We start from the raw sequence: 16295 nt of genomic DNA, 5'->3' as shown, positions 1-16295 counted from the left end.
AATAATGTTATGAATATATAATTACTTGAAAGATTACTCAATGATTCAATAATCAAGTGAGCCATAATCCAAAACTTAACTTTCAAAACCTGCTCCAAAAGATCAGAAGACTAAAACCAGTCTCTCTAGAGAACTATTAAAACATACTATTAGGATGCCCCTGGCTGGCTCAGTTGGTAGAACATGCAACTCTTGATCTCAGAGTTGTGAGTTCAAGCCTCACACTGGGTATAGAGATTACTAACCAAATAAGTAAATTTTTAGAAAACTATTAAAAAGTATCCAAGTAGGGAATGAGTACTAATAGGCATGGAGTTTTCTATCTGAGGTGCTGAAAACGTTCCAAAATCAGATAGTTGCGATGCTGCACATCCTTGTAAATACATACTAAGACCACTTAGTGTACTGTATATCTTGAAAGAGTTTTGCAGCATGTGGTTTACATCTTCACAAAGCAGTTATTAATAAAATGGGTTTAAGTCTCAGTGTGTTTAGATGATGAAGTCTAGAGAATTGACAGATCAAGAACTGGAGAAGTATTTGAATATGTAGATACTAAAAGAAAGCCAACAGAGTTTAAGTATTAAAGGAAATACTTAACTGAAGAAAAATTCTTGAAGTGTACCATATATACAAAAAAAATACACAAATGGTGAGTGCTGAACAATGAACTGTCATAAACTGAACACACCAGTGTTACCAGCATTCAGACCACCTCCTGTCACTACCCTAACCTCTAATACCATGTCTTGCCCATCTTTCTACTTTATATGTAGAAAGAATATGATGACATACTCTTAAGTCTGGCTCCCTTCCACAAAAAAGGAAACCCAAATAAAGGTATAATTTCTACAGTTTCACAATAAAGAAAAATACTTTATTTCCTCTTTTGACCTAATACAACTTTATTTCATCTGAATCTTAATCATAGTAAATGCATCTGGGACCACCAATAACCACTACAGAAACTTTCAGAAACAAAGTTTTCGTATCTTTTTCAAATATCGAGAGTAAGGCAAATTTCCACTGATTTTGGTTTTTAAATGACTAAGTAGAGAAAAAAGTATTGGAAAAAAATTATTGTACCACTTAGGTGGCAACTAATTTTTACGAAGAAAAAGCACTCCTCAAGCATTTTAACTAGGTTTAAGTATGAAATTGTTTTGTCTTTCCGAAATACAAATAAAAAGTCATGAATTAAAATTCCTTAAAGTTATCTTCTAAATCAGCATTTTTAAATTATCTTTAAGATTAATTCCTAATTAGCTAATTTGCTCAAATCACTGAAGGAAGATAAAATTCCAGGGTTATAAATATAGAGCTACTCTTCAATGATAGTTTCAAAGCTAATAATATATTCAAATTTCTATTTGTATTATGGACTCAAAGTAAATCTTGGTTTCTAAACATAAAATAGAAAGGTGGACTTTTCCTCAACCATGTGTTATATTAAAAGTTTTCTTCTTCAACACACAAAATAAGCTTATATTATAGCTATGTATTCTATGTTGTAATTACATACAGTCCTGGAAATCAGCAATATAGTAAATGAAACTCACATGTTCCATAAAAATGAAATGATTCACTTGTAAATATAACTGATAACATAAAAGCACTACAGTCACTTCATATATCCAACTACTGTCCAGATAAGCCTTATTACTGTATCTCATGGTATAAAACTGCAAAAGCAAGTGTTCATTTGAGCTCTTACAACAGGAAAACGCTTAATTCTGTCTTTTGATATCTTGTTGTTTTCACATTTTTGAACTTATCTAAAACGTAAAATAAAGTAGTTTTTTAGGAAAAGGTGCTATATTCTGGGGGAGATAAAATGGGGTATGACACCAAACACTCTATCATCACCATCAGCCCATATGCAAAAATGCTAAAGAACCAGAGCATCCAAACCGCTGAGACGATTATTTAAATTACAAGGTCCAGACTGAATTATCACATATACAGAAACATACTTTTTAAAGAATCAAGGAATAAAAAAAAAAACTAAGAAGAGCTTAAAATCTTTCCAAAGCGCTAGAGAATCTGAAGGTAAACCCCAGCACTTCCTTTTGTACTTTTAAATAAAAATATCTCAGTAAACTCTCAAGAATACACAATACAAAACGATGAATCTTGAAAAGATGCAAATAGGTCTAACAGCCACCGAGCACAGGATGATGTCTTTCTAAAGCGGCCTTAATTTCCTTAACGGAAGATGGATTGGACATTTCTGGTTGGTCGTGGGAAAAAAAAAAAAGCCACAAGAAGCTACGCTTTATCTTCATTAGAAATGGTAAAGGGCAAAAGGATCAAAACATTATGAGAGAAGAGAGGGGGAGAAGTGGGGGAAGGAGGGCAGAGGGAATCCAGTTTCAAACCAGGCCAGTGGGGGCTGCAGAGAAGAGACCAGAGAAAAATGGGCTTCGGCTCCAAACTGTGACAAGCGCTAGGCTTCACAAAAGACCAATAGAACACACACTCCACACCAGGGCATACACAAACACACCCCGCAAGGTCTTCTCCAGGAGGGCCACGGGGTTCGGCGGCGGCGCCAGACCCGGCACTCGCCAGAGAGACACCATGTGCAGCAATTATGCAATTAGGGAAAATAGCAAAAGATCAAGCCGGGCACTTTCCACCGTGACATTTATCCAGTACTTTTGCAAAGACTTAGTTCCAGGATGCGGCTGGGAAAGCAAAGGGGCTGGAAGGGTGGCGNCCGCCCCGCCTCCTCCCGGGGCGGGGCCGCGAGGGGGCGGTGGCGGGCGCGCGCACGGGCTAACTGCCCGGCCGGCCTGGCGAGGGGGCGGGGAGGCGGCACGGAAAAGTAAAGTGACAGCCGAGTCCCGCGAGTGAGTCGTGGCGGGGGTGGGCGAGGGTTGCCCCACGGAGAAGGAAAGGAAGAGACCAGGAGAGGAGAGGGGAAACAGAGGCTAACGAGGCGACTTGAAGGGAAGGGACGCGGGGACCTTGACGGGCACGCGCATTAAAGGGCAATGCTGGCTGGAGGGGGGGGAATCCCCCAAGACGAAGCTGGGTGCGGCGTTTTACCCCTTTACCCCCATCGGCTGCAGCCCTGGGGTTCACGCTTGCCTCAAAGTGTTCGCAAAGTAGCTACGAGGACTGACCCTGTTGACTTATTTAACCAAAACTCGGACGCTTGGTGCCCACATGCACCCAAGATGAGAAAACTTCGCACTAGCCTGGAAAGTTCGCAAAGGCTAATGCAGACTCTCCCTACACTGCAACAGTAAAATCCTTCTGCCTTTTGCTTTACCCGGGCCTAGACTGTATACCGGTAGCCAGGAGCGCCAGCATTTAGCCCTGGGATATTTGGGAGAGAGGTGTAAGAGCGAGTGGGAGCTGCAGTAATGCCCAGTTAAAGGCAATGGGAGCAGTAGCAGTGCTGTGGATGACCCAAAGGAACCTCAGGTTCCCCTATAATCTTCACCCAAAATAACCATTTTTTAAGAAAAACCACTTCTGCTATGCAAACTCAGCTTCCACAAAATTTCCCCCACCTCTACCCCTAGCTCCTCTTGCCAAATGATTGCTATTGCTGCTCCTAGACCCTCCTATATAGGACCTGTTGCTGTATGTGTGACATACTCTGGAGCTGGCCCCGGTGCTCACTTCGGCAGCGCATATACTAAAAGTGGAGCTGGCACCGTATGTGTGGAAGGTGTCCAGCCCAGCAATGGCTGCAGATAACCCCCACAGAGTGCAGCTCAACTCAAGCAGCCTAAAGAAATCAGTGCAATAAGACCCCTGAGGACAGGAGCAAGTCAAGATCCATACATATGTCTAGAACTGAAAAATCCTTTTATCAAATGCTTTCGTCAAGAACTATTACTTTATCACATCCCTGAAAACTGGCAAAACCAGGTATTGGCTTCCAGCCTTCATAAGTCACTATGGAGTAAAATACAGGTGTGTTCTTGTATATTTCTTCTGTGCACCACTGAAGGATATCAACAGGCCCTGTTACCCTTAAACTCTAAAATATGTATCAGAAGACTACAAATTAGCATATTCTGAGATTATTATCAATCATATAGCCATGTATACCTCTCACATGGTGCAATGTATTAGCAGGAAGAGATGACATAATGCACAAAATTTGCTTTTTAATATTAGAATATGACCAAAATAGAACATTTCATAGATTGCCTTAAATGTGTGCAAACTTTACATCATTAAATATTTGTATTTTAATATTTTCATTTGACTGTGTATTAGTGCATTTTGTAAGGGTTTGGTGAAGATAGATGATACAATCCCCGTTTTCTTTTTTTCTTTCTTTTTTTTTTTTTTTAGTTTATTTCTTTATGAGAGATAGAGACGGCATGAGTGAGGGAGGGGCAAAGAGAGAGAGAGACACAGAATCTGAAGCAGGCTCCAGGCTCTGAGCTGTTAGCACAGAGCCCAATGTGGGGCTTGAACCCACAGACTGTGAGATCATGACCTGAGCTGAAGTCGGACGCTTAACCAACTGAGCCACCCAGGCCAGGCGCCCCAAATCCCTGTTTTCTAGGTCTCTATGCTTTTCTCCAAAGAGAGAACTCTTACGTATACTCAGATGTGTATCCTGTTGGGTTTTGTTGGTTTATAATGAATATTTTATAACAAAGTAGTCTTCTATTACGGAAAGTAACAGTACTTCATTTATCTATAGTTGTATTCACTGCTGTATAATATTTACTGAATTTAGGAAATTAAGGATATAATACAAATCAGAATTGTCCTTTTCATTAATTCAAGGAATGCCTGTTGAGTATTAAGCACTGTATAGTTGGTTGGGATATGACATTGAATAAAAGAGAAAAATCCCTGTCCTCACAGAACCTCCCTATTTTTGACCTTTCTCTTTGTTTTCTGAGCTATGTTAGGAGCCATTCTGAACTGACTTGTTGAGAAAACTCCTTGTAAGGTTAAGGCAGGTTTTCAAGGCCTCCTGGTGTCAGATGATGACCGATATCCACCCCACTCAATTGTTTCTGCTTGAGTACCAACCCCCAAGACACCTTGTTGATTGGCATCGGAAGTGACTTGTCCCCTTATTCTGGCCCTGATATGCTGGTTGCACCTTGTGAAGGAACTTACTGTAGAAATTTCTTCTTTTGTGATTATGGGAGCACACATTGCATTTCCTGTAAATCCTGATTTTTTTCTTATACTTCTCATTAAGCAATAAACAGGCTATTGGCCCCTGCTCATAAAGAACTAACCTTTGCCTTTACTATGCTAAAAACATTGTCTTGTTTGTATTTGAATGCTAAAGATACCTTCCTTCCCCATATGATAAGCATGAGTTCCCTACATCAACCACTAATAATAAGGTTGTGCATATCAATGTTCTGAAAAATCTTTACTGATCAAAGAATTTATCATCAGAATGCCACTTCTGTGCTGTCCCCCATACACTTAATCATAAATAAAGCTAAGTCTCAGTGAGTGCAGAGATGCCTGCCTGGTGACCAGAAATAATCTCATGACTCTCTCATCCCTCTCTCACTGACACCGTCCATCCTTCAGGGACCCCTGGACTGGCTGGGGCTGGACTTCAGCAGAGCTATATCCAGTTTATCTGGAAATTCTTTTGACTCTGCCTTAAAGTTTTGAAAACACCCTTAAAGTATCCATTTCTTCCCACCTCCCTCCCCGCAGCTAATACCTGAATCTAAGCTACTATCATCTCTCAACAATAGTCTCCTATTGACAACCTACTATCCCTCCACTCCCCCCACCCTCCATCCCAACATACAACAGTCCAAGTTGTCCTTTGAAATATAGGTGTCTCCTCTTCTCAAAACCTCCAGTGGCTTTCCATCCTAGAGCAGCAGATAAAATTGTTACAATGGCTGCATGGCCCTATGTGATCTGCCCACTATCCTCAACCAGGACCCCTCTGACCTCACATTGTACAACTTCACCCTATCCTCATCTCCTTCTAGCCACAATAGCCTCCTTGCTATGATGGGACACACCAAACATTTTTCAGCCTCAACACTTCTGACTTAACAATTTCGTATCTCTAGAACTCTCTTCCCTTTACCTCTCCCCGACCCCCCCAGCCCTTCCTGAAAGAAACTATGCTTTCTTTTTTTGCATGATCATAATAATGAATTCTAAAACAATACATTTTTACTTATTTGTTTATTTTAGTCTTCTATTTCTACCCTGCTCCTCCCTCCCTCCCTTCTCCACATATAAGTACTTTGGGAACAAGGATTTTGTTGTCTGGGATTCATTGCTATATATATATACATATATATAATCAATAAATACTGGTGCAGTGAATGAAATTGATATCTATCTGTTGATTACACAATAGACCTTGTTTTAATTTCTCCAATAATAGTAATTAGCACTTATTGTGTTCTTAATTTGTACCAGGCAAAGTTCAAGCACTTTATATAGACTAGCTCACAAACACCCTGTAAGTTTGGTTTCATTCAATCAACTCCAATGTACAGTTGAGAACACTGAAGGTCAGAGAGATTAAGTCACTTGCCCACCGTCACATAGGTAGTGAGTAGCAAAGCTGGGATTTGAAATCAGCAGTTTGGCTCTGAAGTATGTGAAATTCAAGACACATTACCATGACTCCAGTGTTACTAACAGATTTCACTTGATTTTTCTCAAGTTCTCTCCCTTAAGACTCAAACTCCATCTCCAAAACAAATAGCTTACCTGCCTTGTATTTCCTGTTCAGATCCATCAATCCATCATCATGAACTCCCTCCTTTCCTACACTTATTTCTGGGCTTTAATATATAGCCTACATTTTTCCCCAGAGCATTGATAAACAGGATTTTTTTGTAGGTTTTTCCCTTCTCATGTTTTCCCTTTTTAAAAAAATTTTTTTTTAATGTTTTTATTTATTTGAGAGAGAAAAAGAGACAGCATGAGCAGGGAAGAGTTGGAGAGAGAGGGAGACACAGAATCTGAAGCAGGCTCCAGGCTCTGAGCTAGCTGTCAGCACAGAGCCAGATGCGGGGCTCGAACCCACAAACCGTCAGATCATGACCTGAGCCGAAGTCGGACACTCAACCAACTGAGCCACCCAGGCGCCCCTCATGTTTTCCTTTTTTATAACTTTTGTTACTGCCAACTTCATGAGTAGGTAGAGTCACAATTAGTTTTCTAGCATGACTGGAGTGTGCTAGAAAAGAACTCTCTGGGGGTAACCAGACTGGTTTTAACAAAAATGCATCATACTGGTAGAGCTGCCCCTTGTTTAGGTTACTTTCACTCTTGTTTGGCACCCAATGGCCAAGGATTGTTAAGTATTTGGATTGTACTCCCTGGAGGAAATATTATTAGCTTAAGTTTACCAAAGATTAGGACCCTGTGAGAATGGGATGAAAGACAACAATCTTTTGCTTGGAAGGGGCTATAGGGCACTCTGTGATCACTCTGAATGTCTTGGAAATCAAGAAGAAAAACACAGATGTAGGAAAATTGAAGCTCTGTTAGGCTGAGACCCTAGGACCCCATTACTTAGTACGTTATCAATACAGACGTATGTGACAGGTGTTTTAAGAATGTTTGATGCACCAAAGGGTTACCAGAGGGGAGGTAGGTGAGAGGATAGGTAAAAAAGATATGGGGATTAAGAAGACACTTAACATGATGAGCACTGAGTAATGTATAGAATTGTTGAATCACTATATTATACACGTGAAACTAATATAACATTGTATGTTAACTATACTGGAATTAAAATTTTAAACTTAATAAAAAATGTTTGTTGAATGAATAAATAAGTGAATTCCTAACAGGTAATGGAAGAGTGCTGAGGACAAATGCCCCTGATTTTCTTACCTGGTGAGGGACTGCCACCTGGGCTGCTATGTACAGTTACATATGTTGCATACTGCAAAACATAAGTGGACACCATTCACATAAGATGCAGACACAGAAGTCTATCTTTTCCTCCCACCCCTGGCCCCTGCCTAAGTACAGTAGTCAGTCTCTAAGCTGGCCCCAATGATCTTTGCCCTGGGTATTCACACCCAAGTATAGTCCCCTCCCACATCATGTTAGGGCTGGCTAATAAACGATAAGAAGTGATATAGTTCCTCACTTTTGAGATCAGTATATAAAAGATATTAGGACTTCCATCTTGGTTGCTTGCTGCTTCCCTCACTGTCATCATGCACTCTGAGGGAAGCTAGCTGATGTATTGGAAGCAGCCCTATGGAGACCTCATGTAACTAGAAGCTGGCATCTCCCGCTGACACCCACACGGGCAAACTCCGAAGGAGATCCACCTTAGTCGAGCCTTCAGATGCTGCAACCTTGCTCGGCATGTGCAGTGCAACCTCATAAAAGACCGTGAGACAGAAACATCCAGCTAAGCCACTCTTCAACCCTGAGATAATAATGTTTGTTGTTGTTTTCAACCACTAAGTTTTGAGGGTAATTTCTCCAGCAGCAAGAGGTAACTAACACACATGTTTTCTGCTCTCTGATGATGATGTTCCCTCAAGTCCTCTACATATCAAAGATGCTACTGCTGTGGTAGTTTCTGCGGGGCAAGGAGTCCCACTTGCTGCCAAAATGGGCTGTTGCATCCAACTTGCCCAGAAATACAGAGAGGCTTGAGAAGGTGCTGAGATATGGGTAAAGGGTCTCAAGTGAGCATAAGGAATGGAAAAAAGGAAAGATCGTTCAGAGGAGCCATCTTTAGACTCCATAAGATAGGGAGAATCTGCTCTGGAAAAGACTATCCTCAGAACAAAGGAAAGAATAATGATATGTAGGAGTCAGAGATTTGTTGAGCAAGGAGATTATAGATAAGGTTTTCTTTGTTAAAGTTATGATACTGTTATTAGTACAATAAGTAAAAAATATTTCCAACTTAGCACTGAAGCAGAAAGAGACAGAACAAAGGAAAGCCTTGCCTTGATTTTGCCTGTCTTATGCAATACAGAGATGCTCTGGAAGTGGGCTGTCTGAATTTATGATCCTGGCTCTACTTCTTCCATGCCGTGATTATGGACAAGGTACTTATCATCTCATTGGCTCAGATTCCTTGTCTACTAATGGGGCTTATTTTAATAGCTGATACTTACATAGGGTAGCAGAGAAGATTAAATGAGTTAATATATGTAAGCAACTTAAATGGAGCTTGAAACAAAACAACTGTCATACAAGTATGAGCTACTAGTGCTTTGTTAAGTGGGAGGTCATATCACCCTCAAGTCTGGTACTATTATCTCTCTTGAGTTTGACGCTTTTTCTTGCAAATAGTCTCCCAGTGGGTCATAGCAGCATGTGTCCCTGCATCCTATACCATTTAAAAGCCTATGTCCCCTAGTTTCTGTGAGCTCCTCAAGGACTTAAGAGACTATACTTAAAAAAGAATAGGCATCCCCTAAATGTTGGTCAAATGAATGAGTACACCTGCTTTTTCAACTGTCATTTCCCCAAAACCCATAATTTGGGGAAGTAGATGTAATTGTTCCATGTCATTCATTTTAACAGCCATTTCAAAGATTGCATAAGCTCTTTACTGTTTCTGTTAAATTCAGAAAGTATATTAATGTACATTTCCCAGAACTTTATGAACCCTCTGGCCCTTTCTGCATGAAGAAAAACTGTGAAATCTCTTTATATATGGCCAAAGTGGAAAAAAAAAGATACTGTTTACTCTTTATCTTATTGCCTTTATTTTCCTCTACAGTCATCTTGGTATTTCCTTGTTTACTTGGAAATGTACAGGTTTTTTAATAGCACTTTTATCAAGATATATTTCACAGGCCATACAATGCACCAACTTAAAATGCATAACGATGGTTTTTAGTGTATTAACGTATTCATGGCAGGGCACAATTTTTGTGAATGGAGAAGAATAAAGATTCTTGTTCTCCTTTCACTTTTCCCTATTCTGTTCTATTTTTTCTGTTGACCAGTACTTACTATAAGTACCCTACAGGTGAAACAATTTCCTTGGGCTCTCTGGGAATAACATTCAAAATAAGGTCAAATGAAAAGGTAGTGTCATGAGAGAAGCCAAGTGTCAGGGCCCCCCGTTGGTGATTTATCTTACTAGTGTGGCCCTATTCATGCTGTATCTTGGAAACCTGGCATCCCTCCTGTATCAGCTGAATCTTCCAGAAAGCAGACACTAAGATGTAGTTAGAAGTGCAAGAGATTTAGCTATTTATCTATGAAAAAAATAGAGGAAAGTAGCAGGAGTAGGCAGTGACGTGCTTCCGGCTACCATGTAGGCTTGGACACCTGTGAAAGGAGGGAGGAAGGAGGAAGGGTTAGGTTAGGTCAGACTGCAGCGTGCAGCTTGGAGGAAGGATGTCCAGCCTAACAAAGGCCCCAGTACAAACATTGCCCACAAAGCACTTCCACACTGGGCAGAAATGGCCAGATCTGAATGCTTCCATCATGCTTAGTCATCTGCTAACACTGCCCGGGAAAAGGAGGTCCTTGGCACAAAAGGTAAGATAGAGCCTGAAGGCACTTACAGCTGGAAACTGTCAGCTAACTAAACCCTTTGCGTCTGATAGGCGAGTTCTTTCTTGAAGAGTGATCCAGGTCATTCATCTCCATAGCTGCACACTCGCCTGGCCTCTCTGTCAGCCAAACTCCATGTTCATGAACATAGTTTGATACTAGACTTCTGTTTGTCCACCTGCCTTAGACTTGCTAATGTGAATGACTTCCTTTATTCATGCTGTTGCTCACGATCTCCACTTTAACCCAGGTTATAAGCTTTGGGCTTCTCATATAGCTGATACACTGCCCCTGGTTCTTCCATTTGTATTTGCTTAATAGTTGATTTATGCAATCCCATGCTATGCTCAATTTACACTAGATTGGCCTCAGGGATCAAAACAAATGCCTAAGTTCTTTGGAGGTTTATGGATAGAGTGAATAGAGTTTTAGCTCTCTTATTGATTTCCTCTCTCTTTTAAAGGTAAGAGAAAGAGCCCCATTGAAGAATGTCCTGAAGAATATATAAGAATTCAAAGAATTGGCTTTCTCTGTCCACCCCCACCCCCAACTTTTTCCAAAACTGCATCCCTAAGGACTTATGCACCTCTGAGGAAGGTTCAGATGGAAGAGCTAAACAGAGTTATCTGTCTGCTAGTTCAGAGTAAGGGGCAATCATAGGCTGTCTTCTCAATTTACCCTCAGCCTAACTTTGCCAAGAACACGCACAACAAGTTGCTTCTTAATTCATGCATTGGGGAATATCAATTGATACACATGGTATGTGTGTAAATATCTTTACATAGTGTATACATAATTTATTTTAATTTGACTCTTGAAATGTATAATTAGTATTGAATGAGTAATAAAAATTGTTTGGCAAACACTACAAGCATGCTGCTGGATATTTATTCCTGATATATAGCATAGGTTTTCATCAGTGAAATCTTATGGAGGATGACCAATTACATTGTTACCACTAAATTACAAGAGTACTTTTTTTTTTTTTTAATTTATTTCTAGGAGAGAGAGAGAGAGAGACAGCGTGAGCAGGGGAGGGTCAGAGAGAGAGGGAGTGACAGACTCTGAAACAGGCTCCAGGCTCTGAGCTGGCAGTCAGCACAGAGCCCGACGCGGGGCTCGAACCCGCGAACCGCGAGATCATGACCTAAGCGAAAGTCGGACGCTTAACCGACTAAGCCACCCAGGCGCCCCACAAGAGTACTTCTTTCAGTCATGCCATTTAGTAGTATAAACAACATTTTGAATTTTTTTAATTCACTTAAAAATTATAATTAAGCCATTCACACCACATTGTTCTTTTCCCTTCCCTTCTCTGAAGTATTTTTTTCATTTTTGTTACCTTTATTTTCCTCATTTTTTGCTCTCACTCTTCAGTCATGGAATCATGTAGTGTGGGAGCAGATATGGAAAGGGAAGAAGACAAGCCACAGCGTTGTCTAATCTGGGGTTCAGAATGTCAGGTATGCCCTTAGAGAGGAGCCAGGATATTTCAATAAAAGGCCAAGGGGCCTCCTGTGAAGAATGGACTTTAAAGAAAAAAGAATATTGGAGACATAGAAGAATATTTACTTAAGGACAATGAGCACATCCCTCTGGATATAAGTGATTGTAAGCAAGACATAAAATCTGCTGCTCTCTGATTATTCCAACTCAAGCCCCTGTAGGCTGCTAGTTAAGTCCAAGGGGGAAAATGTCCATGACTAAGAAATAACAGCTATTTGCCCATAAAATATGATGGACATTATGGAGTTCTGGATTGATAACAATTGTACAGCTCACACAAAAGAGGGAGGAAGTCAGCCATTGCCATGTGGAGGGAGCTGACAGTATAGTGGCAATGGAAGGGAGTGAGAGTCAGTAGTAGAGTGGCTTTGGCACAGAAACGTAACTCTGGCCAGGGGAGGCATTGGCAGGAAAGAAGGGGCTGTGTTATGTGCGCATGTGGGAGCACATCCGATAACTCCCAGAGAAGATGGTACAGGGGACTCTGAAGCAGTTCAAAGCTCTTGGCAATTGTGGAAAGGATTTTGCAGGATATCTAATCCAACCACGATCTGATTTAGAATTCTTTCAAAATAATGATCTTGGAGTTATCCAGTGACTGGATCTCTTACATCCCCCAACAAATGATTCCATCTTTGGACTGTTTTGACCTTCTTCACCCCTACATTGCTTCTTGATCCTTTTCTCATTATGCTTTTGGGCTACACAGTAATGTTAACAGCTCTTCTGCAAGAAAGTTTTTTCATTATTTAAAAATGTCTACCATGCTCTGTGAGTTGTCTCCTCCCCTAAAGTAAACATTCCTTTTTTCTTCATTTGTCCCTCATCTGACACAACTTTGTGTTCCCTTATCATTTAAATCACTCTCTTCCAAATGCAGTTGAATTTGTCCATGGTTCTCTTAAAATGTAGTGCCAGGAACTGAACACAATATTCTGGGAGGAATCAGCTTAGTTGAAAGCAGAAGGAAGTTGTTTGTCACCTCCAATCTCCATCCCAGGAATCTCGGATTCTGAACTCTTAAATGTAATTTAAATTCCCATGCTGCATGAGGATATTGCTTTTCATCTAAACATTAGATTAAGGTCAAAAGAATACATTTTTTTTTTCAGGAGACCCATAGTTTAGGAAATAATCCGGGCGTATCTATTCAGTACATTCTAAATCTTCATCCCTCAAATTAGCATACACCCACCATGTCTCAGGCTTCTAGAAAATAAGGTTGTCAGCATTAAAGAATAGTCACAAATCTGACCTCTTCCAGAAATTCTTGGTTTTCTTAGAAATGTGGGGGGCTTGGAGGGGGGAAGGGGAACAAAGGTATTAATGGTAAGTCAGAATTACATAGTTTTATCCCAAGAATAGGGGAACTTATTCCCCACAAAAAAAGTCAGACAGGTTTTTAATTTGCTTTTGAAATTATATTACACTTTCATTGTGGTAGTAAAATCTATAAATTGATTTTTTTAATGCTTATTTATTTTGAGAGAGAGAGAGAGAGAGAGAGAATGTGCACGTGAGATGGGGAAGGGCACAGAGAGAGAGAGAGAGAGAGTAAGAGAAAGAATCATGAGCAGGCTCCATGCTGTCAGCGCAGAGCCCGATGAAGGGCTCGATGTCATGAACTGTGAGATCATAACTTGAGCCAAAATCAAGAGTTGGACACCTAACCCACTGAGCCACCCGGGCATCCCTATATTTTCTGACACAGCCATGAATAATAATTAATCCAAGCATGGCTGACTACACAGTACAACTTCATTACGTTTACACTAATGGTTTGTTGACTAAACTTTTTTCCTTCCGCACCACAAATTCAACATTCCCAACATTTCCCATGTTTCTATGCTTTTATTTCTAATAGCTGAGTTATACATCAACATGCTCTTATTGAGGTCATGTTTTAAAACACCACGCTCTTCCAAACCTCTTTACCTTTAGACACTATTCCTAGAATCTATTGTGCATAACAAACCAAAAGTTGGTAATTTCAGCAACAGCAATTGGTTTTTTGCTCATGAATCTGAATGGTGGCAATGACAGCATTATGTCCGCATGACATAATGTCACTTGGGACAGTTTCGCTGAAGACTGGAAGACCTACTTTAAAGATGGCCTATTCACATGGCAGGCAAGTTGGTGTTGATTGTTGGCTAGGAGCTCCACAGGAGTCCTGGGTGGGGAACTCAGGGTCCCCACAAGGACTTTCCATGGATTTCTTGGCTTCCTCACAGTCTGGTGGTCAGGTTCCAAAAGTGAGCATACCAAGAAAACCAGACAAAACCTGCATACTCTTCCCTAATATAGCCTCATCAATCACATAGAGTCATCTCTCCGTGTTGGATTCATAGAAGCCATTATAAATCCACCAAGATTCAAGGAGAACTTCATCTCTTGATAGGAGAGTGACAAATTTCTAGCAGGCTTTATGGGACTAGAGATATTGCTGCAGCCATTTTTGGAAAATAAAATCTGCTACAGATACATCATTCCCCTTGCCTTGAATCCCCTTTCCCTCATTGTTCTCTATGAAGCCCAGCGCATCCTTCAATGCTCTGTTCAGACATCACTCACTTCTGCTGTGTCACCTGTGTGCCTCATATATTTGTCTAGTCTTCCTTTGTATACAATGACTTGCACTTGTTGATATCTGACTTGCCATTAGATTTGAGCTCCTTAAGAGCCAGTACTGCAAACACTATTGGCTCACCTATCAGGCATCACCCAGGTGATAAAGGGTTGACAGTGCTGAAGCAAGCCTTCACCCCTGTAGATATCCCTCCAATTCCACAACTGAGTTCTGCCCTTAGAGCCGGCTTAGGAGGGCCCCTGATCTGGACCACTGATTTACAGCTTTACTCTTCAAAGTGTGGTCCACAGACCAGCAGCAGAGCATCATCTAGAAACTTGTTAGAATGCAGACCAGCACACCTTACCTCAGACTCATCAAATCTACATTTTAACAAGATCCAAATGATTTGTTTGTATACGAAAGTTCTGAGAAGCATGGCTTTAGAGAACACCTCTGGGCCCCTTTTGAATAAGCCAGTGGGGCTATAGGAATGTGCTTGTCTATCTGGAGCCCATGCCTCTGCTTCTAGACCATGTCTCTGATAAACAGAACTGCAAGTACCTGCCTAAGTGGCTCTGAGAGAGTTCTTTCCTAGCAAATACTTGGATCTCTGCTGTGGTCTGTCCTGAAAGCGGACTATGTTTCTATCGTGCATAAGCCTGGGTTGGAGGGGTTGCCACACACACACACACACACACACACACACACACACAACACCTGCCCATAAACCTCCTCATGGTGCCAGGAAGTGAGAAGAGAGGAGGGCAGGCTGTGTCTGGGACTTCCATTTATACCTGTTGCCATGGGTCCCAATAATGATTAGGAGCAAGCTAACTGGGATACTCATTTTTACGGCCTATCTGGTGGGATTTTGATAGGGATTACACAGCATTTATAGATCAATATGAGAATAGCCACCTCAACAATATTTAGTCTTCCAGTCCAGCAATATGAGATGTCTTTACATTTATTTAGATCCTCTTTAATTTCTTTCAATAATGTCTCATAGTTTTCAGTGTATAAGTCTTGTACTTTTTCTGTTAAACTTATTCCTAGGTAGTTTATTCTCTTTGTTGTTACAGTGAAAGAATTATTTTCTTAATTTCCTTTTCTGATTTTTCCATTGCTAACGTATAGAAAGATACTACTAATTGGGTATATTGATTTTGTAATCCTGCTGAAGTCCTTTATTAGTTCTGGTGAATTTTTTGTGGATTCCTTTGGATCATGTCATGTGTGATTAAAGACAGTTTTACTTCTCCGTTTCCAATCTGGATGCCCTTCATTTAAAAAGAGTTTTGTTTTTTTTTCCATTGGATATTCTTTCCTGCTTTGTCAAAANGGCATGGAGGAGGGCACTTTGGGGATGAGCACTGAGTGTTATGTGGAAACTAATTTGACAATAAACTATTTGTAAAAAAAATAAAATAAAATAAAATAAAATGAAAAAAACATATTGGTAATTGTTTTATACAATAAGAAGAAAAAAAAATAAAAAGAGTTTTGTTTTTTTTTTTAATCGTACTAGCTATAGAAACTCCGGTGGAAAGTTGAAGAAAACTGGTGAAAGACATCTTTGCCTTGTTACTGATGGATCTTAGAAGGAAAGGATTCAATATTTCAAGCATTAGCTGAAATTAGCTAATATTAGCTGTGGGTTTTTAACAGATGCCCTTTATCCGGTTGAGGAAGTTCTCTTCTATCCTTGGTTTGAGAGTTTTTATTACGAATGGATGTTAGA

General features: G+C 40.4%; 1 long non-coding RNA gene across 1 annotated transcript; it reads left to right on the top strand.

The window, feature by feature from the left end:
* The first annotated feature begins 2795 nt into the window (after window positions 1-2795).
* On the top strand, window positions 2796-11222 carry LOC144228790 (uncharacterized). Its single transcript, XR_013334271.1, has 3 exons — window positions 2796-2852; window positions 8939-9011; window positions 10940-11222. It is a non-coding gene; the product is annotated as an uncharacterized LOC144228790 (long non-coding RNA).
* Window positions 11223-16295: the final 5073 nt, after the last annotated feature.

The sequence above is a fragment of the Crocuta crocuta genome, unplaced genomic scaffold, assembly GCF_008692635.1.
Source record: "Crocuta crocuta isolate KB4526 unplaced genomic scaffold, BGI_CrCroc_1.0 scaffold253, whole genome shotgun sequence".
Classification (NCBI taxonomy): Eukaryota; Metazoa; Chordata; class Mammalia; order Carnivora; family Hyaenidae; genus Crocuta; species Crocuta crocuta.
This window is presented reverse-complemented; position numbering and strand designations above follow the sequence as displayed.